The following is a 22,386-nucleotide window of genomic DNA, read 5'->3' as shown; positions in this document are numbered from 1 at the left end:
GCAAATCAAACTTGTTTAATTTATTGACTTTTTAAAACAACTTATTCATATTGTATAGATGAGCTCCAAAATCTAAATATTGACATGTTTTTAAATATTGTAGAACCTGCCTCTAAAACAAGAACAGCAAATAGGGCCAAAGCCTCAATAATATATGATTGATATCCCAACATTTCTCTTAAATTATCCAGCCGAACCATCTATAATTGGAATTTAAGTTGCACAGATGGGCTAGTCTTTGAAGAAACATGCTTCCTAGTAACATTAGCAATGTTGCAATGGCTTCATTCAGGAACCAGCTGCTTTTTTTGACGCAGAAAAAATAACGTCTGATTTGGCCCAGCAGCGACAAAAGCACATCTGGTCTTATCTAGCACCAGTAATTTATTCTCTATCCACATACCGTACAAGTTTTGGGGGGAAATCTGAAGTCGGCCATTTTACCTTGCATACAAAAAGACCAGAATGCAAATCATAAACCATAATGAGTGCTCACCAATAATGTTTTTAATATAAAATTAAGAATAATTGGAATAAAGATAGACAACAGATGTTTTTAATTATTTTTCCTAGTGTAAAATGCATCATTGATTATAATGAGAGCAATATAGTCTCATCATCTTCCAGCTTTCATTTGCAGTCACAGTGTACGTTTATGCAATGACGTGACAGCTATCATGTGTACCTCCGTCAGCACCTCATATAAATGTACTGATTTGACCTGATCAGTGATCAACATAGTAACGCCGCAGTGCTTTCCTCCACTGAACTGTCCTCACAGACGACTAATTAACACAGACATTGAGACAGGAACTGGATGACAGTCTGATTGATGAGGGCAGCGGGTCTCTCTGCCCATTATCCATTCAAAAGAAATTAAAGCTGACTGATTAGTCATCTTTCCAGTGCCATTCAGTCTGTGCTGATCTCAGAGATATGTTTTGATCCTGTAAATAGAGGGCAAAGTTAAAAAAAGGTTTGTTATTTTAAAACATGTAATTTAGGTTTATTAGGCCTGGTTCAGTTTTTATTTGTGTGTGTGTGTGTGTGTGTGTGTGTGTGTGTGTGTGTGTGTGTGTGTGTGTGTGTGTGTGTGTGTGTGTGTGTGTGTGTGTGTGTGTGTGTGTGTGTGTGTGTGTGTGTGTGTGTGCGTAAAATGATTATTAAAGGAATAGTTCACGCAAAATGAAAAATAGCTAATAATGTACTCACCTTTAGGTCATCCAAGATGTAACAGATTATTTTTCTTAATCAGAACAGATATGGAGATTTGTAGCATTACATCACTTGCTCACGAATGAATGCTCTGCAGTGAATGGGTGCCGTCAGAATGAGAGTGTGATTAAAAAGCATCACAATATTCCATAATTAATTCAGTAAATCCAGTGCATCAATTAATGTCTTGTGAAGTGAAAATGTGTGTAGTTGTAATAAACTATTTTTTATTAGGGTGTTTTAACTTTTAATCATCACTTCTGTCCAAAAAAAAAAACAAAATACAAGACCGTAATCCCTTTAGAAGTGATCATCTGTGGTATGGAGAATCAATGGCTATTAAGGATCCTCAATTGAGAGTCATTAACCCCTCCAACCCCTGCTGCTTGGACTGATTGTTCACAAAGTCAAGATTTCACCTTGACACCTTTCACCTTGTAATCAAACTCACATGTTGACCAATTTCGTTATTCTTCCCTTCAGCATTTGTAAATATGTACCTTTTTTTAATGAACTTGTGACTGTTTGAAAATAAATAATAGTGCAGTGAGATATGAAAGAATAAAAACAGTAGGTGCTGACTCACATAATTAGCCGCTAAGTATTTTACACTGCTGTCTGGGAAAACATTATCCATGTAGACCTTAAGTCTATACAGTGACCTTTTTTTTCTACCCGGAGGTTTTCGTTGTTGTTGGTGATTAAAGCGCAGGTTTGATGGACGTAGGAAAGACTGAGGGTTATCTGTATTAGTGACTGAATGCCTGTGGGAGGTCCATGACCTCTAATGTAATCTTGGTTAGTCTCAGGAGCACTTGCTTTTCTGCACAAAATGCCATAGTTTAGAAAAGAAAGGTCTTTTCATTGGTAGAACTTGGATCTCAGACCTCCACAAGGTTTATTGCTTTGTTGCTGTGTATTTTACTTGTCTATAGGTTGCTTCCAAATAAGCACAGAGAGAAAAACAATATCTGTGGTATTTCTCTGTAAATAAAACGTAATATGAAAAGCATGTGTCTTACACAAATAGCTGAACATTTTTACATTTCTTGGCTGTGATCCAAAGCTTGTGGTACTCTCATGAACACAAATCAAAGACTGACAAGGAAGAGAAGAAATTGTTGAGTAAAGTTGTTATTTTTGTTTTCTTTGCGCACAAAGCGCATTCTCTTAGCTTCATAACATTACGGCTGAACCACTGATGTCACATGGACTATTTTATCAATGTTCTTACTGTCCTTTCTGGGCTGTCAATGTGGTAGCTGCATTGCTGTCTATTCAGGATCAGAAAGCTCTCGGATTTCATCAAAAAGATCTAAATTTGTGTTCTAAAGATGAACAAAGGTCTTATGTGTTTAGAATTTCATTTTTGGGTACATTATACCTTTAACAATGGATAAATGTTTGGTCATTACATAATTCAAATACTCCTATATGTATATTTTTACATAGTTTTGGTGACTTAGTACTAAATATAGTACTAAAAAACTAAGTAGACATGTCCAAACTTTTGACTGACTGTATACTTGCCTTTACGGTTTGCGTGGATCTCAGCTGTCCTTGATTTTCACAGTGTAGGGGAAATAATGTACTGTTTAAATGGTTTTTCTTAGACACACTCTATATATTTGCTTCAGACAAATTGCTGCAAATAACATTTAACAAAGAAATCAATCAATTTACATTGTTACATGGCTCTGTCAGCTGTTTTGAAACCAGCAATCACCAGAAACCTTTTCCAGCCTAATGGAGATTGCATCAAAAGCCAAGTGCAATTTCAGTTTCAGCTTCTATTATTTATTTATTTGACCGTCTTTATGCATTTTAATATTATTATAATTTCCCAATGGCAAACATCCAAATACTAGAGCAGGACCTCTGAGCTTTGTAGTCCAAAAACTAATTTGTCCTGGATTTCAGAAAACGCAGCCGATATGGCATTTGACACATGGAGCAGCAGTTTATAGTGCTGAGCTTGTACTTTCTGGAACATGGTGGACATTGAGCAAGGCTACGACAACTGACACATTAGGTTGTTATGCAGAAAGATTGTCAGATCTCATTTCATTTGTGACGTTGCCTTGTTGTTTTGGGAGGCTGAGAATTCGACCTTCATTCCGCAAGCTTGACACGCGGCTCTCCAGAGAACACCATTACTCTATCAGTGTAAGATATACACATCTCTTACCGCCAGACTGAACACATATACTGTACTGCACACCAATGGGTACAGGGAAATAAAATGCTTGCTGCGCTGTCCAAAAGATTTGAGAATGTCAACCTGATCAGACCAAATGTGACCCTGGACTACAAAACCAGTCTTAAGTAGCAATATAATAGACTTAATACTGTATGTAGCCATATATTTGTAGCAATAGCTAACAATACAATTTTCTTTTATGGCAAAAATCATTAGGATATTAAGTAAAAATCATGTTCCATAAAGACATTTCTTCCTACTGTAATGTTCTTTTTTTGCACCCTTAGATTCTAGATTTTCAAAAGGTTTGTCTCTCGGCCAAATATTGTCCTATCCTAATAAACCATACATCAATCTTTTTTTATTCAGCCTTTAGATGATTTATAAATATCAGTTTCAAAAAAAATTGACCCTTATGACTGGTTTTGTGGTCCAGGGTCACAAATTACATAAACATAAATGAAACATAATATCACTTATTGGGAAACTTAAGCACAAGAGTAAATCAGTAAATGCTGTTTGCTCTTAAAAAGACACCAAGCCCATAAATATTGTGCAAAATGTGTTGAAATTAAAGCAAAAAAATGGTTTCATTGAGGTTTGCCTTTTTTTGCAACCCTGTGGAGACATAAATCAATATTATTAGTACTGCATTAACATTAAAACTAACATAAAAAAGGCATGCCATTAAAAAAATAAAAAAATAAAATACAAAATAATATTAATGGGTAAAAGGGTTTAAGGGATACTGTATAAGAAATAGGACTGCAAATTTGGCCAAAATTAATATCACTTAAGGGCCAGCGGAGATGCTTAACTACAGTAGTTCATTATTTTGCCCCTTTTGCAACCCTGGTTTATGTAACTTTACAATTTTATAACAATTGTATCATTAAAATACATTAAACATAAAATAAATAAATAAATACATAGCCTACAAACATACAGTGCCTTGCAAAAGTATTCATACCCCTTCATTTTCCCCCCGTTTTATGTTGCAGCCTTATGTTAAACTGCTTTAAATAACTTTCCCCCTCACACCAATCTACACTCCATACACCATAATGGCAAAGCACAAAACACTTTGTGACTTTACAAATTAAAAATAAAACACTGAAATAAGTACATTGCATAAGTATTCATACTCTCGTACTTAATGGAGGTTACATGCTTCTGTGAACCTTCAGTGCAGCAGAATTTTTTCAGAACTCTTTTCTAGATCTATGCCCTGATGCAATCCTGTCTCTGAGCTCTACTAGCAGTTCTTTTGACCTCAGGGCTTGGATTTTGCTGTGAGATGCATTTTCGGCTGTGTCTAACATTGAGAGTCTTTTATTGAGATGTGTGTGCTATTCCAAATTATACTCATTCATATTAATTTGCCACAGGTTAACTCCACTCGAAGTGTAGTAACATCTACAAGTGATATGAATGCTGCGGAGCTCAATTTCAAGTGTCCCAGAAAAGGGTATGAATACTTATGCAATGGAATATTTTTTTGTATTTATAATAAATTTGCAAAGTTGTTACAAACCTGCTTTCTCATTATGGTGTATGGAGTGTAGATTGATGTGAGGAAAAAATAATAATTTAAAGCAGTTTAACATGAGGCTGCAACATGACAAAACATGAAAAAACAAATACTTTCAGAAGGCACTATACATACCCATAAATAATAATGGGTAAATGATTATTGTATGATGAACAAGATAGCAAATTTGGCCAAAATAAACTATCACTTAGTAAGGCCAGGTATTTATTTGATTAAATGCAGTTTGATACATAAAGAATTAGCAAACATTGAAGAAATTATAGATTTCAAAAAATATTTATAAAACCTTTTCTTTCAATAACTTCTATAACATGGATCTTGTCAGCACTGCAATTAAAAGTAGAAAATGTAATGATTATTTACTTCTTCTCAAATAATGTCACTTCCTTTTTGATTACATTCAATGAATTATATGCTCAGCATGTGTTCCAAAGCAAAAATATCATCTATTCAATTAATTTGTATCATACCCATCCATTCAGTCAACAGACATTGCCGTAGCCTATTTGTTTTCTCTTTGTAGACGACATTCATTAGTCTGATAAAGACAATCATAATACACCAAAATAAACTATGTGTCGTTGTTAAAAGCTTTTTGTCACCGCAAACACTGCCTCGTGATTGTGCCAAATAGCTAATGGGGTGAAGCAGCATTTTCATAATGAAAACCCAAAGCAATAAGGAAGAGAAATGACTGTGTTCATGAGGACTCTGTCTGCATCTTCCATTTAAAGCCACATTCAACACACCCCCCAAACACAATGTATTGCTCATTAAGAGCTTTGCAACTGGAGAAACCCTACTTGTTGATATTGAAACACATTCATTGAACTGACTTTGTTTTGTCCCTTTATGCCCATTTCTTTATGGACTGTTTTTAGCAGAGGAAAGTTATAAATGAACTTCATATGAACTCCAACTCTAATATCAAGCTCTCATGAGCTGTAATATATATTGTTGTTTTATGCATGTAAATATGGGTTTGTGTATTTATGTATTCACAACACAGCGGATATTTTTCTCTACAAGTAATGATTCATTTATATTGTTATTACCAATATCACTAATCCCTTACAGTAAGCACTTATTTAGCAAACATATTTATTTACAGTGACACATTTACTATTTTGGGGGTAAATGTGCCACCTTAGGGATATTTTTTTTTTTTCTGGAGAAGGCTGGGTTCAAATGGTTACAGTCCAATAGTTTCACATAGCCAAATATTTGACTTTCAGCATAATGTCTGATTAATTTTGAAGCCTTTTTTGATCAAGAATGACCAACTAAAGACAGTCCATCCAAAACCAGTTCAAGATTATCCAGTGGCGAGTTTGAAAGTTTGAAAGTTTTTTGGGGAGATGTTCAAAATACCTCTATAATATATAATGACATTGCACTTAATAACACTTCTTGTTTTCTCTAAATAATGGATTTTCGAAGAAATCAAATAAAATCAAATAAATAAATATTTTTTTTCGTACCCTCAGATTCTAGATTTTCAAATAGTTGTATCTCAGTCAAATATTGTCATATCCTAACAAATCACACATCACTGGAAAGCATATTTATATAATGTTTATATGATGTATAAATTTCAATTCAGCAAAAATTAGCCTTTATAACTGGTTTTGTGGTCAAGGGCCACATTTAAAGACTAACTGACTCCCTTGAAATTCATTAAGTACAATGATAGACCACAAATAATGGCATACTTGTGAATGTGAATGTAAACTGTATCATTACTTTCCTCCAGTGTAATTTTTTTTTAAATCAAAACTAAGAAACTAGATTTTGTTTATCTCAGCACTAACATCATTCTAATAAATTCGAATGACCTTTCAGTTGGTTACGTGAGCACTTCTCCTTTATACCCAGGAAATGATAAGTTTATCTAATTTAAATGTGGTGTCTGATGTTCAGTGGTTTGGACTTTTAGGTAATATTCGCTCCAAAATTAAACTTTTGTTTTCATTTATTTTTTGTCATTTCAACCTTGTTGTATTTACTTTCTTCAGTGAAACACAAAATGAAATTTTAGGCAGAATGTCAGCTTGTGTGTTTCCATTCAAATGAATGTCAATTTACACAGCCAAAATGATAAAACACAGCAAGAAATGTATATAGCCTTTTCCTTCCTGCTTTGTTTTTTGGTATTCCCATCTCCTGCTTACAGTATTATTTCCAGAAGCTAAAAGAGAACTGAATTTGTATTCACTCATAGTATGTAAACAAGATCCATGTTAGGAAAAACTACATACAGACCCAACTCTATATCGCAGTCAACAGAGAAGTTGGCTCCACACCAGCACACTTTTACCTGTGAAGGCTGATACAATCAAGTAAATGCTATGCTAAAACTTTTTGTCTGTTAAATTTTACATATGTACAAATCACTATAAATACTAATAAGATCATATTGAATATCTACTGTAGGACTTACAGTTACTGTCTTTGTTGACTGTGAATTGTATTTGTTACCTTAAGAGCAACACACAAGTCAAATATCTGGTGCAAGTGACAAATAAATGCTTGTGATTCTGATTAAAAGGAAGGGAATGTAAAATCAACTGAGCAGCAAATTAACAAACTCAAATCCAGATAATTCTTGCCCTGCTCCTCCTAAATGAACCAATATGTGCATCAGATCAGTGAGTAGGAACCGCTTGCCTCTGGCTACACTTGGCTAAACCAGGGGAAACATAAGGAAAGAAAAAAAAGGAAAAATAAAAAAAGGAAATGCTGTAAGGAATGCTGTCAAACTTGGCAGTTTTGTAATGCATTATGCTGTATGTGATGTATGTGAATAGAATATACTGAAAACTGCTGTAGCCAAATATTGTTCTGTAATGGTGCAAAATGCATGCAAAAAGTTAAGATTGAAGAAAGTTGTAAAATGGTGCACACAGAGCACACCGTTTATGAATAATGCTACAGGAGTATCATATTTATTATCTCATAAGGTGCTTTCAGAGCAGAATATCACTTCAGGCTTCCATGTTTGAAAAATAAACATTAATCTAAAGTTGAATGTTAGTATTCAAGCTAGCCTAATGCCCAACTTAAAGTCTAAAAGGATGTTGATTTTGGGAGTTGAGGAACCTACAAAGCCGCAGCTTTTTAAAACCCCTAAGATAAACAATCATTCATTTTTAAACACTTCGTTTTAATCAAAAAGTAATGCCGTTTCCTTACATACCCATGGCTTGATCTTTCTTTAATAATCATATCAGATCACCATAACATTACGTTTTGAACACATAAACTGTGCTTCAGATCGTAAGTTCTCTTCAAGGTGACTCCTGAGAATATCAAAATGTGGTCATCTCAACTAAACAGCAACTTTTGTTAGTAGATTTTTTAATGTAAAACTCATAAATTAACTTCTTAAGACTTTGTTTGGTGCTTCAAGTCTCATAAATTTGTTATTAGCAAAACTCCAACTGGAGATTTCCGTCCAGTACTCCCTTTTCGAGATGTCTCTGACTTTATTCTCAATTAGTTTTTTCATAAACCACTGTCTTAGCAATATCTGTTTGATCTGGAACACAGAATGGGAGTGGGGAAACTGGGCTGTCCACACATTTTTTCCCCCAGTGCCACCTTTTGAACTGCCCAAAGGGTTGTTTTTTTATCTGTACTGGGATCAGCTTCTAAGTCTTCAGGTGACATGAGAATCAAAGCTCTTATGGCAATCCAGAACACAAGAGACCCCATCGCTTCATCTACTGGGTGACTGACATTGCCGCTGGTTACTGTCATGTGACCACTGATCCTCGCTATATGCTCTGTGATTGTCATCAGAGAGACATCTACAACACACTGATTTCTTCTTTCTCAAACGTCTAGACGTGCAGTGTCAAGTCTTATAGCAGGTAACACTGTTACAGGGAAGACTTTGAGGAACAAAGCTTTAAGTGTCAGATATTCTCCATTGGCAATCTGACTCTGACTTTTGAGTCGAGTTTGGATTGAAGCTCAGTAAAAAGTATTTGTGACAACATGTTGATTACAAGTCGATACATATATACAGTCAAGTCCGAAAATATTCATACTCCTGGAAAATTCTGACTTAAAGTTACTTTTATTCAACCAGCACGTTTTTTTTTTTTTTTTTTTTTTTGACCGGAAATGACACAGGCTTTTCCCAAAAGATAAGACGATGTACAAGAGGCATCATTGTGGGAAAAAAAAAAAAAAAGACTCTTTTATTTACATTTGAACAAAATTATTCATACCCTTCTCCAACTATTTCAGGTTGGAGGGTCTCCATGCCATCACCCTGATTTTTAGCTCCCTCCACAGATTCCCAATTGGATTTAAGTCAGGGCTGGGCCACTTCAAAAATAATTAATGTTTTTGTCTGCTAACCATTTCTTTTTTTGGGTCGTTGTCGTGCTGAAATGTCCACTGGTGCCCAAGGCCAAGTTTCTCTGCAGACTGCCTGATGTTGTTGTTGAGAATTTTGATGTATTGCTCCTTTTTCATGATACCGTTTACTGTGACTAGGTTCCCTGGTCCACCGGCTGAAAAACACCCCCAAAACATTATGTTCCCTCCACCATGTTTGACAGTGGGGATGGTGTTCTTAGGGTTGAAGGCTTCTCCTTTTTTATGCCAAATGAAAGTTACATCATTGTGGCCAAACAATTCAATTTTTGTTTCATCTGACCATAAAACAGAAGACCAGAAGTCTTCTTCTTTGTCCAGACGAGCATTTGCAAAGGCCAAGCGGGCTTTTATATGCCTTATCTGGAGAAGTGGTGTCCTCCTTGGTCTGCACCCAGATTCATCAGGATGGTGGTGATCCTTGGATTCTTTTTTACCTCTCTCACTATCCTCCTGGCCAGCACAGGTGTCACTTTTGGCTTCCGACCCAGTCTTCTGAGATTTTTCACAGTGCGGAACGTCTTGTATTGTATTTATTTATTTTTTTAATACATTGCACTGTAGCCACTGGAACTTCAAAACATTTAGATATGGTCTTATAGCCCTTTCCTGATTGTGAGCAGCCACAATGCGCAGCCGCAGGTCCGCAGTGATCTCCTTTGTCTTAGCCATGACTGTCCACAAACCAACAGCAGAGAGCTTCTGTTTTTCACCTGTTGAGTTGATTAAAACAGCTGTTCCTAATGAATCGGTGTAATTAGGATGCTTTAGAACAGCTTGGACTATTTGGAATGGTACAGAACTTTGGATTTTTCCCATAGACTGTGACAGTTTGCAAAGGGTATGAATAATTTTGGACATGCCACTTTTTGTTCAAATGTAAATAAAAGCTGAGAAATATATATATATATATATATATATATATATATATTTTTTTTTTTTTTTTTTCCCCACAATGATGCCTCTTTTACATTGTCTTATTATCTTTTGGAAGAAGCCTGTGTCATTTCCGGTCAAAAAAAAAAAAAACTTGCTGGTTGAATAAAAGTAACTTTAAGTCAGAATTTGCCAGGGGTATGAATATTTCTGGGCTTGACTGTATATATTACATATGGGTTAAAAAAGATATTATAAAGACATGTATATATAGTGCAACTACATATGCAAAGAGAAAGTGCAATAAAATAAACACTTAATTGTGCATTCTGGATGTTTTCTTTTCATTAGTCTGAAACAAGAACTATTATTGAAGCAAAATAGCCCAACATCTCAAAAACTGATCAGTGCATGAAAAAGCAATATTTTCTTGCTTATATTGTTTTGCCTTAAAGTGGATAAATATATAATTTTTTCCCCACATTTTCCCCTGTTGTTATACTTTGGACAATTTGTCCAGAACATTTCTAATGCCCTGCTGTATTTGTCTGAGCTGTGCATCTCTAATCATTAGATTGTGGAAGTTTTTCTTCAGTTCAAGGCTGTCCTGTAAGGCTTTCTGACTTTCCTCAATACTGAACCGTCCATTAAACAATGACTTGTCCAGGCTGGTTTGGATAATTTGCGTGTGGAACATTAGTGTTATAGACAGCTGTCAACCTGGAAAGATGGCATGTGCCCAAAAACTGACACAGAGCAGCACACGCTTGAATCCTGACATCCATTTCAAAGACATTGTGTATAATAAAAGCAGAACCAGTTATCATATCAATTTTGAAATTGGACTACTGTAAATGTAATATTTAAAGTATGATTGGAACACATTTTTGTTAGATACAGATTTATTGGTACAATTTTTAATGTATTAAAGAAATAGCTAACCTAAATTGTGAAATATCAGTGTGTGCTAAAAAGCAGCGAGGAGAAGGAGAGTAAATTATGAGTGAGTCGATTAATTTACTCAACACATTCATTTAAAAACATCAGTTTATTCCTGAATAAAACAAATGACTGTCTTTATGAGTGTGTAATTAATTAATTTACTGAACTGAATGAATCAACACTGATCCATTCTTTAACAAAACAAGTGACTGTTTATAATTTATTCAGAAACACTGATTTGTTCATGAACAAAACAAGTGACTTTCTTTATGAGTGAAGTACATTATTCAACTGAATCATTCAACACGGATCAACTAAAATTACCTACTATATTTGTAAGTCATTAATAAATTTGCTCAACTAATTCAATCAAAAACACTGATTCGTTCATGAATGAAACAGATTACTGTCTTTGAGTATGTAACTGATTCATTTACTCAACTGAATCATTCAATACTAATCCATTATTTAGCAAAACAAGTGACTATATTTATGAGTGAGTCACTGATTCATCTGCTCAACTAATTTATTCAGAAACACTGATTTGTTCATTAACAAAACAAGTGACTTTCTTTATGAGTGAGTAAATTATTTATTTACTCAACTGAATCATTCAACACTGATTCATTCTTGAACAAAACAAGCGACTGTCCTTATGAGTGGGTAATTAATTTACTCAAATTAATTATTCAACACTGTCTTGACTGTCAATGACTGTCTTTATTAAGCAAGTAATCGATTCATTTTCTCAACTAAGTTATTCAACATTGATTCGTTCATAAACCAAACAAGTGACTGTCTTTATACAGTAAGTAGGCAGTTGATTCATTTACTCAAATAATTCATTCAAAAACACTGGTTCATTCATAAACAAAATGAGTGACTGTCTTTATGAGTGAGTCATTGATTCATTTACTCAACTAATTCATTTAAAAACACATTCATTTGTGAATGAAACAAGTGATTATCTTTATGTGAGAGTTACTAATTATTTTACCTCCGGACAAATGTGTCTTAAAAGGGAAAAGTGACCTGTCTATCTCTCTACCTTCTTTCTTTGTGTCTCTTAACTTACATCTATCCAAAATTGATGCATTTATTATTCACCTAAATGTAGTAATTTCACCTAAATGTAACATGGTAACAAAATTGTCATTTAAAACCAGTTCGAATGAATCTTCTCCATGGAAAGGGTCACCTTAACCTCTGATCTACTGTATAATGAATGGAAAGATTTCATTTGTTCAGTAATGAGCGCTCTGCCAATACACTAATTGAGTTAAAGTGTTCGTTAATGTTTCCATGGCTTAATAAGTCTTTTCAATTCTATTGAACCTACTGTTTTCTAGGGTAGTTGTCGTCGTACCGTACACTATAATACTGATAAAATCCAGACATAATTATGTACATGCTGTCCAAACCATCTGTGTTTTGAATCTAAGGCTCAAAATCTTTTTTCTCATCACTGCATTGTCGGTAACACAAGTTTCTTCCTTTCATTTGCTGGACTTTTTTTTTTTAGCCATACTGTACCTAGCAATTATATGTTTTCTTTCTGAACAAAATCAATGCAGCGCTGTAAAGAAAGTCTTTCATTTACTCCTAATGCAGAGTTTCTCATACATACCATATATCATTCTCATCTAGAGATTCTGAGAAAAACACTGACTCTGAAAATATCTTCAGATAGACATGCGACAAACTCATGCCATTATTTGAGAGTAGAGCAGTAGTAGTAAAGAGTAGTTTAAAAGGAGAAATGTAGGTAAAAGAAGAAGGACTAAGCATTTAAATCAACGGTTGAATAACAATTTCCTTTAACAGTCAAAGAAAGCCATTATTGGTTGTTTTTAATTTAGTTCAGTGCTCAAGCTCAATAAAATTACACAATTCAACAATATTTTCATTCACACTTAAGAAATCTAAGTTATCTGTTAAAGAGATGTTATAACATTCATTCTTTATTTGAAGCTACAAATTAGTAATGCCAATATTTTTTCAAGTCTAGCAATGTTAGAGTATTATGATTTCATTGTATTGAGCATAATATTCTCAAACTGTGTGAATGCTGCTGTCTGGCTGTGATGGTGTATTGTTCCAAAGCTAGCTACACAAATTATTTGAGTTCTAGGGTGTAATTTTGTCTATTTTCAAGATAATTAGGCAGTGAGAAAATTGATGTCCAGCCAGCATGTTAATGTTAATTATATACATCAGTGAGCAAAGACACAAATGAAAACCCACAGAGAATAAAGAGAGAGACAGCATTATCACACTGGCTAAATCTCTCATTTGGTGCCCATAGATTTACATTCAGCACTCAACACAGAATAAAAATGTTATCTAAAGTAAATTAGTTAAAGAGGAAAAAAGTTAGAAGGAAGTGAATTGTTCAACCCAAACACGTTCCTGGCTTCTTGTTTATTTAAACAGCATTGAAAACAGCTTAGTATGCGTGTAAATGAATCAGGGAAAAACTTGTCAGATGTTTAACAGTGGATGAACACAACCAGTAAATGAAATATGTACAAAACTTTTGTGTTAAAGTATTAGTTCACTCCTGAATTAAAATTTCCTGATAATTTTCTCACCCCTAACGTCATCCAAGATGTTCATGTCTTTCTTTCTTCAGTCAAAAACAAATTAAGGTTTTGAGGGAAACATTCCAGGATTTTTTTCCATATAGTGGACTTCAATGGGGGATCAGTGGCTTGAAGGTGCAAACTGCAGTTTCAAGGCAGCTTCAAAGGGCTCACACAATCCTAGCCGAGAAATAAGGGTCTTATCTAGTGAAACAATTGGTAATTTATATACTTTTTAACCACAAATGCTTGTCTTGCACTAGCTCGACTTCACTTATTACGAAGTCAAGTTGGAAAGGTCACATGTGAAGTAGATGGAAGTACCAACCCAATGTTTAAAAGCAAATGTGCAAAGAATGTCAAACACCCTTTACAAAAAAGCTAAAACAACAGTGTCAGATGATTTTGAAGTTGGAGGAGAAAATGAGATGGAGTTTTTCATCCTACCCTACCTTTTTAAAGCGGAGTACACAGACAAAGAACTAACCAAGCATTGCCTTTCCAACGTGACTACACTCTTAAAAATAAAGGTGCTTCACGATGCCATAGAAGAACCTTTTTTGTTTAAATGTTTCACAAAAGGTTCTTTGTGGCGAAATAAGGTTCTTAAAAAGGTAAGAAAGAGATGATTCTTTAAAGAACCTTTGACTTAATGGTTCTTTGTAGAATCAAAAATGGTTATTCTATGGCATCGCTGTGAAGAACTTTTTAAAGCACCTTTATTTTTAAGATGAGCATTTGTGGTTAAAAATTATAAACTTTTTTTTTTTTTTTTTTTTTTTTCAGAAAACGTCCAATCATTTAACTAGGTAAGACTCTTATTCTTTTTATCACACAGAGCCCTTTGAAGCTGCACTAAAACCTTCAACCCATTGTTCCCCATTAAAGTCCACTATATGGAAAAAAAAAGTCCTAGAATGTTTTCCTCAAAAATCTTAATTTCTTTGCGACTGAAAACAAAGAATTGAACATATTGCATGCAATGGGGGTGAGTACATTTTAATTCAAGAGTGAACTAATCCTTTAAGGAGGCAGGCATTTTATATATGGATTGCATCCTTTCCAGACATACATTAAAACATCATAACTGTTAGGTTCAGTTTAGATCATCCAGTAGTTTGTTGAGCCTTTTGTACTTTTAAAAAGCCTTCAGTGTTCTGAGAGACTGGGAGAGACTTCACTGATTAATTTTACACCTGTGAATTCAGCATAATAACAGGAGCTCTGCTCTTAGCAGATGATTTTAGGTTTGACAGCGGAAGGCCTGTGAAGGCAAGGCTAAATATCTTTAGTGCTTTAAAAAATGCTTTTGATTAACAAACTAAACTTCTCCAATTGGTTTTAGTGCTGAGTTGTAGCATAGCAAAGCATAGCAGACTTCCAACATGATAAAACAATTGCGAAAACATTGCATCTTTGTTTAAAAAAAAAAATAATAATAACAAATCAGTCAATTAATCAATCATTCAATCAATTGGACTAGTATTAGGAACACTAGTTGACCATTCCTGACCTATCCCTAATTTTAACAGACTGAAAAGTACCATATTAGCTTTCTATATTAACAAACAACTATCATAACCTGAAAATGAGCCAAAGTGTTTATTCGCCAAGTTAGTTAATACACAAATGCATTGCATACTGAGGGACCACATTTGGACCAAAATCTCACACTATTGATCTGGTATGTATACATAAATGCATTATGTGTTGCTCCATTGGCACAGTTTCACTATAGGCATTGCTTTGTAACAGCCATTTTGCACTGCAGGTAAAAATATGCAGAGATTAATAAGCCATGAAGACAAAGGCGAAGAAAAGGAGATTGCGTTAAAGCCATTATGTGCTAAGCCTTTTTTTTTTTTTTTTACACTACACACAAATGTGTTTTAATGAAAGAAGCTGGCAGTCACATAGTCTTCATTCATCTGCTGGTTTTAAAGCTGCTGGTGCACAAATGCAACACACAATGCAAATCAGTCCACAATGCAAGATGCAAGATATGAGGCTGAAAAAAAAAAATAGGGAATCTTTTAGGAAAAGCACTAATTTGAGAATAGACAGCAAGAATCAAAATTCGCCCCTCTTTCCTATCTTTCTTCCATGCAGCCCAGTATGGAGTCCAGCCAACGCAATTACAATAGAATAAGGGAAGACCTGATGTGGGCGCTACTGAGAGTGTACTTAAAATAGATTACTTTGGGAGCCTGGGCAGTCGATCAATAGGGATGTTGATTACAATAAGCCCCTAGACACTCGGACCACACATTATTTATCCTCTGTGTCTGCTTAAAAAGAATTAGAAATCTATGGTGCATACAGCCCATTAATGCATCTTATCCTTTTGTTAAAAAAAAAAAAGCGAGCTGCATAAAACGGGAAATCCTGCCTGAGCTTTTGAGGGAATGAATATCCTTTTGATGGGTATTAAAAGACTATATGCAATTCAATAATTAGGACCTCCTGTCAAGTTCATTTATGAACATGAACGAGATGCTGAACAATTTTAGCATGTGGGAGTTCAGGAATAAATATACTGTCAATATATTTTGGTAGCAGATCAATATTAGAACTGAGGAAGTGTTGTCAAAAGCTTGGAGCAAGACGGAACAAAATTAGGAAAATTAAATTATATTGGATTTAGAATGAGAAATGCAGCTAAGAAGACTGGTCAAAAATCAGCTATTGGCCAACCTGGTTAGCTTGGCATGCATGGTTGGATTGTACATGTGTGTTTTCAACAAAAGCTCCTATTATCAATTTTCCTCTCAGTGAAAAATCACACACCTAGAGAGAATTTTAAGTAGGAATAATTGCAAATTCATTGAGCAGAAAAGGTAATACCACAGCTCTACATTTTATTATATGACTTGACATTTATCTAAAGCTTTTAGAGTTAAGACTGACCAACATTTGACCCAAATGTCAAAATATCTTAGATCTAGGGAATAAGATAGACTTTCCCATTATTCCTCTGCTTCCTTATAATCTCTTTTCTACACATCCTCTGAAATGTCAGCACTCTGGCAGCAAAGCATTTCCTTTTTCTGAACGAACTATAAAATGAAATATCAGGTCTGGTGAGAAATTGTGAAAACTTGTAAGAAAGGGAGATAGCTCTTCACCAATGGATTCAATGGTAACACAAAAACTCAAACACCAACAGAAATTCTTCAAAATAACAATATAACAAAACATTTGGCACTAAAATGTCATGGTCAAAAATACATGAAATAACACATTTTGACATTTACTCTCTCTATTCATTCCCATGCTAAAAAAAAAAAAAAAAGATAAAATAAAGGCAAAATTTCAGCATTAAGCTTAAAAATTCATGATGCAGACCATTCAACAATACAGTTTAACTTTCTATAGCAATGTCAGACATCAACTGTAAAAACAGCTTGAGGCGAATTAAAGTTGTCCAGTGGAACCTAATTTAATAAACGACTGAAATGAAACTCACAGATTTCTTTTTCTCAATTCTGATACTTTCTGTCATCCAAAAATAAACCTCATACTAAATCATTCATGACTCCCAGCGTCTGTGAAGCTCTGAGAAAATTAGATTTTTTAACTGGTCCCTCTTACTGTAATTAGAGCATCAGTTTGTGAAAATGGGAATGGACTTTGCTAAGTACAAGAAATCTCCCAAATTCCAGCCTTTATAAATCAACTAGTGCAGTGACATTTTCACAGATGATCGGGTAGTGCTGGGAATGAATACAAATCATGTTGAACTGCAGATACCTTCGTTGTGGCTATCTGACGAGACTAAAAGATATGAACTCTTGGCAGTTGTTGTGGCAGAATTGCCTTGTCAGCATTTATTGAAAATGCTTCGTCTCTGGAGCCTCTACTAACAGGTTCCCTTAGTCAACAGAATTATATTCCATCCCAAATTTTTGCTAAAAGTTTTAGTACCTATAGAAGCATTGAACTTGATTATATGATTGGGGCTTAAACCTCACAGTGTTGGTCTTCCATTTTAAATGAGACACCAGGAAATTCTAGCAGCATAGTTGATTTAGTTAATAATGATTTCAACAAGCTATATGGATTGCATTAAAGGGATCATTCAACTAAAAATGAAAATTACCCCATGAATTACTCACCCTCAAGCCATTCTAGGTATATATGACTTTCTCTTTTTTAGATTAATACAACCTGAGTTATATTAAAAAATGTCCTGGCTCTTCCAACTCTATAATGGCATTGAATGGCTGCTGAAGTCCAATAAAGTGCATCCATCCATCATAAAAAGTACTCTACACGGCTGTGGTGGGTTAATAAAGGTCTTCTGAAGTGTAAGAAAAATAATCACTTTTCAAAACTTAACTGTCACAATCATCTCTAGCTTCCACTAACTGTCATTACTCACGTTTTTTTATCTTCTGAAACATGCTATGATTTATATTCCAAAATGACTTATATGATGCATTTAATGCAAAACGTAAACACTTAAAAGCAGGCATTTCAAGGTTTCGATAAATATATTTCTCATGTTTGTTTGACAAGACAGTAGCGCTAAATTGTTCTTCATTTTAGGAAGAGGTTTATAGAGACCAGGAAGGCAAGCGCATTTTGTTTGTTTTATTTTATTTTTTACAAAAGCACAGTGTTTCACTGTCATTTTGAAGGCACACAAATAAAAATAGACCATTTTGAATGATGTCTTGCTCTTATCTGACGAATATCAATAAGGAATCCAAGTGTTCGTGCTGGTGCCTCCTGCGCACACACAACATATCAGTTATAGCATTGCAAAATTGAGATCACAGCCTCTTCATCAGCAAACTTGAGACAACTAAACAAACAAAAGGTATTTGTTTTGTTGTACAATATTTAGGTTTTTTCGCACTACATAATAAGTAGCCTAATAGTTTAGCAACTAAATGCTACAATGCATCTAACAATTTTTTTAACATCTAAAAGTTTTCGAGCCCACAAAGTTTCAATTTCTTTTTATGTAAGGTTGTTATGGACATAGCATTTAAAATAAATGTTGTTTGTAATGAAAAACACTATAATTCATTTTTTATTTGTTTATTTTTTTAGCACATATACATGCTTTTATTTTTGTTCTGTTACGAATGCCACTAAAATTACTATTTGGATTGAGGAAAGTACAAGTAAATGCATGTTAGTGTTTGCAATGTTTGTTTCCTGGCTCAACATTTGTTTTATTTAGATTTAATCAGTATTTCGAAAAGTAATGGTAAAATTCCTTCTACCCACATTAAAATTTAGCCTTAAACATGATTATAATTATGAATGGGGTGCTCTCCCCTATAAGGGGACCCTGGTTCCAAAAAGTGTGGAAACCCCTGACGTAGGATGTAGGCGTAGCGTAAGCTCTGGTGAGCAGGCATGTGCACAGGTAGGGCTCAACCTGTGCAGAGCACATGCCCTTTTTGTAATTACACTCGGAAGTGCCCTTTTTTCAGTTTCAGCACATGCCTCTCAAAAGGTCTGTGCACGGCCCTGCTGGTGAGAATATGCTAGTCTCATAAGAACCAAGTTTTGTTTACAGCAAAGGAAAAACAGTCTCATTTTGGCTTACTGTACATTGAAATCCTTATATGTGACCCTGGAGCACAAAACCAGTCATAACGTTAAATTTTACAAAACTGAGATGTATACATCATATGAAAGCTCAATAAATAAGCTTTCTATTGATGTTTGGTTTGTTAGGATAGGACAATATTTGGCCGAGATACATCTATTTGAAAATCTGGAATCTGAGGGTGCAAATCAATCAAAATACTGAGAAAATCACCTTTAAAGTTTTCCACATTAAGTTCTTAACAATGCATATTACTAATCAAAAATTACATTTTGATATGTTTACAGTAGGAATTTTACAAAAAAATCTTCATGGAACATGATCTTTACTTAATTTCCTAATGATTTTTGGCATAAAAGAAAAATCAATAATTTTGACCCATACAATGTATTTTTGGCTATTGCTACAAATATACCCCAGCGACTTAAGACTGGTTTTGTGGTCCAGGGTCACATATATATACTATACATATAAATCCTGATATTTTTCTTTACAAATCCTTGTATTTGTGTCTGGTGTTTTGTGTTGCTCTCTCTTCTGCGTTTCCGTGTTCGTCACAGCGTTCACCTACGTCCAATGTCATCCGCTGGAATGCCACTCTCTCATGAATGTGCATACAACAGTTAGCCCAAGCCAAAGATTACGGTTCATACAGCTTTTAATATAGATATTTTTCTCACACAAACACATTGATTCACTTCAGAAGACCTTTATTAACCTCCTGGAGCCATGTGGAGCACTTTTTAATAATAGAAGGATGCACTTTATTGGACTTCAAAATCTCAACACCCATTCACTGCCATTATAAAGTTTGGAAAAAGCCAGGACATTTTTTTTTATATAACTCCAGTTGCGTTCATCTGAAAAAAGAAAGTCATATACACCTAGAATGTCTTGAAGGTGAGTAAATCATGAGGTAGTTTTCATTAAAAAAAAAAAAAAAAACGATCCCTTTAAGTGAGTTCTATTACCTAAACCAGCTTGAATGTCTCTATATCTCATGGAGTATGGTTAACTTGAAAGCGTGCTTGAGATAAAGTGGCACAATTCAGTTTGTGTTGTTACTTGGTCTCCTAATTCTCACTAATAGCTCCTCTGGCTACTGAATCGGAGCCAATAACAGCAGGTGATTGGAACCCCAAGCCGTCCAATTATTTTGTTGCCCAAGTTTCTATAAAAGTCTTCAAAGTGCAATGAGTCTTAACTGCTTAAACAGATCTAAGTAATACAATGTAGAAACATGGGTTGGTGAACTAAACTTTCAGAATAAATGTGTTGTTGTTTTTATTCATCAAGCTTTTAGCATCCACCGTTTATCTAGTCTAGTTTGAAAAAAAAATACCAATGTCTTTGGTTGATGCACTATCATCCATCTCCACCTTGTGTGAGATCCTATAGTTCAACTGGTAAAAACTATAAATGGGATTCGATTCTCAAAAAACACATGCTAATGAATACACATTGAATGATGCACTATAAATGCAAAGCATTTGCAAGGTCATTGAAACCTACATTTTGTCTACTGTGTAGACATCAATGATGATAAAACTTAAGTGGACCCAAATCTCATCATGAGAGCTGTGCAAATGAACAGATGGGTCAAGTATTTTGGTTGACAAATGTATCTCAGTCACAGAGTAAATGAGAGCCGATTTAGATCAGCCACATTAATTCTAATTACATGTGGACTCTGAGCTGTTTGCGATTCAGGTCTTTGAAATATTAACAACCTATAAATAGTGAAATATCAGTCGAGATGAAATGCACTTTGATTGCCTGTGTAATTATGAGTCGTTCGGATGATGCATTGTTGTGTGAACAAAGGGTGAAAATTAGTTGTGTGGAAATGAGACACAAAGCAAAGTGAGGCCAAGCCAGCAAAATGCCTGTCAGGAACATCAGGGCATTTCCATACTGCTGTCACAAGGTCAGTGATGCATGTTAAACTCTCCAGAGCTGGAGGCCAACAAATTGCATCATCCTTTTCTCTGTTACTGTACATTATAATTGATTTTGACCAGGTTCACACGAACATTATGAGATAAACAGCCTAATTTATGCTTTCAGGTTGTTTAGGTTGGGCATAGAGTAATTAACAGACTCCAAAGTAATTCACTATGTTACATTCCTTCACATTGACAGTGACAAATAAGGAAAACTATTTATCATAAAGGCAGCAACACTAACATCACAGCATCAGTACTTTATATATTTTTAATGGTGAACCAGAAAAGGAGATCTTCTGAAAAAGTTTTTAATTCCAATTCAATTTAATTCCAAATTTGTCAAAATATGTCAAAGGGATCTTCTCTTAAAACTTTAAAATTACATCCATCAAACTTAGGAAGTATTCAAACTACACAATGCTTACATAGTATTCAAACTACACAATGCTTACATAGTCTTCAAACTACAAAATATCACAGGGCTTGTATCCTTCAAATATCTCTTTTAACTGCCCAAGTGTTTAGAATACATAAGACTTAACAAAATATTTGCTTTCAACATTCAGACATTTTTTTTTTTAAATATAGTAAAATATAGTTATTGTATATTTTTAAAATATTTTTTACTATTTACAATCAAATAAATGCAGCCTAGTATGGTGAATAATTAAATTAGTAAACATACTTTATGTATTATTTATTAGGTTTCTTTCTTGTTTTGAACAACTGGTGTAAACAAACTGAAAAAAATAATTATAAAAATAAATAAATAAACGTAATAAAAAATGAATTAAAAAAATGTTAAGGACTTTTTAAAATATAAACAGGATATTGTAATAATCCATTTCATATTTTAATACACTGTTTTTATTTTATTTTATTATGTAAAAGAAAATTATTATTATTTTTATTTTTTATTTATACAAAAAAAGTAATTAAAAACCAAACACACTAAGGACTTCTTGAAATTAGATATTGTGATAATCCATTTAATATTCTAATAAGCCATATTCCTTTTTATTTTATTTTATTTTATTTTAAGAGAAATTGTTAGGTTTTTAAGCAAAAGCTATTTTATTTATTTATTTTAGGTTTGTTGTTTGTAAATTTATTTCAGCAAC

Source organism: Garra rufa, chromosome 6 (genome assembly GCF_049309525.1).
Source record: "Garra rufa chromosome 6, GarRuf1.0, whole genome shotgun sequence".
NCBI lineage: Eukaryota > Metazoa > Chordata > Actinopteri > Cypriniformes > Cyprinidae > Garra > Garra rufa.
Note: the sequence above shows the minus strand (reverse complement) of the source record.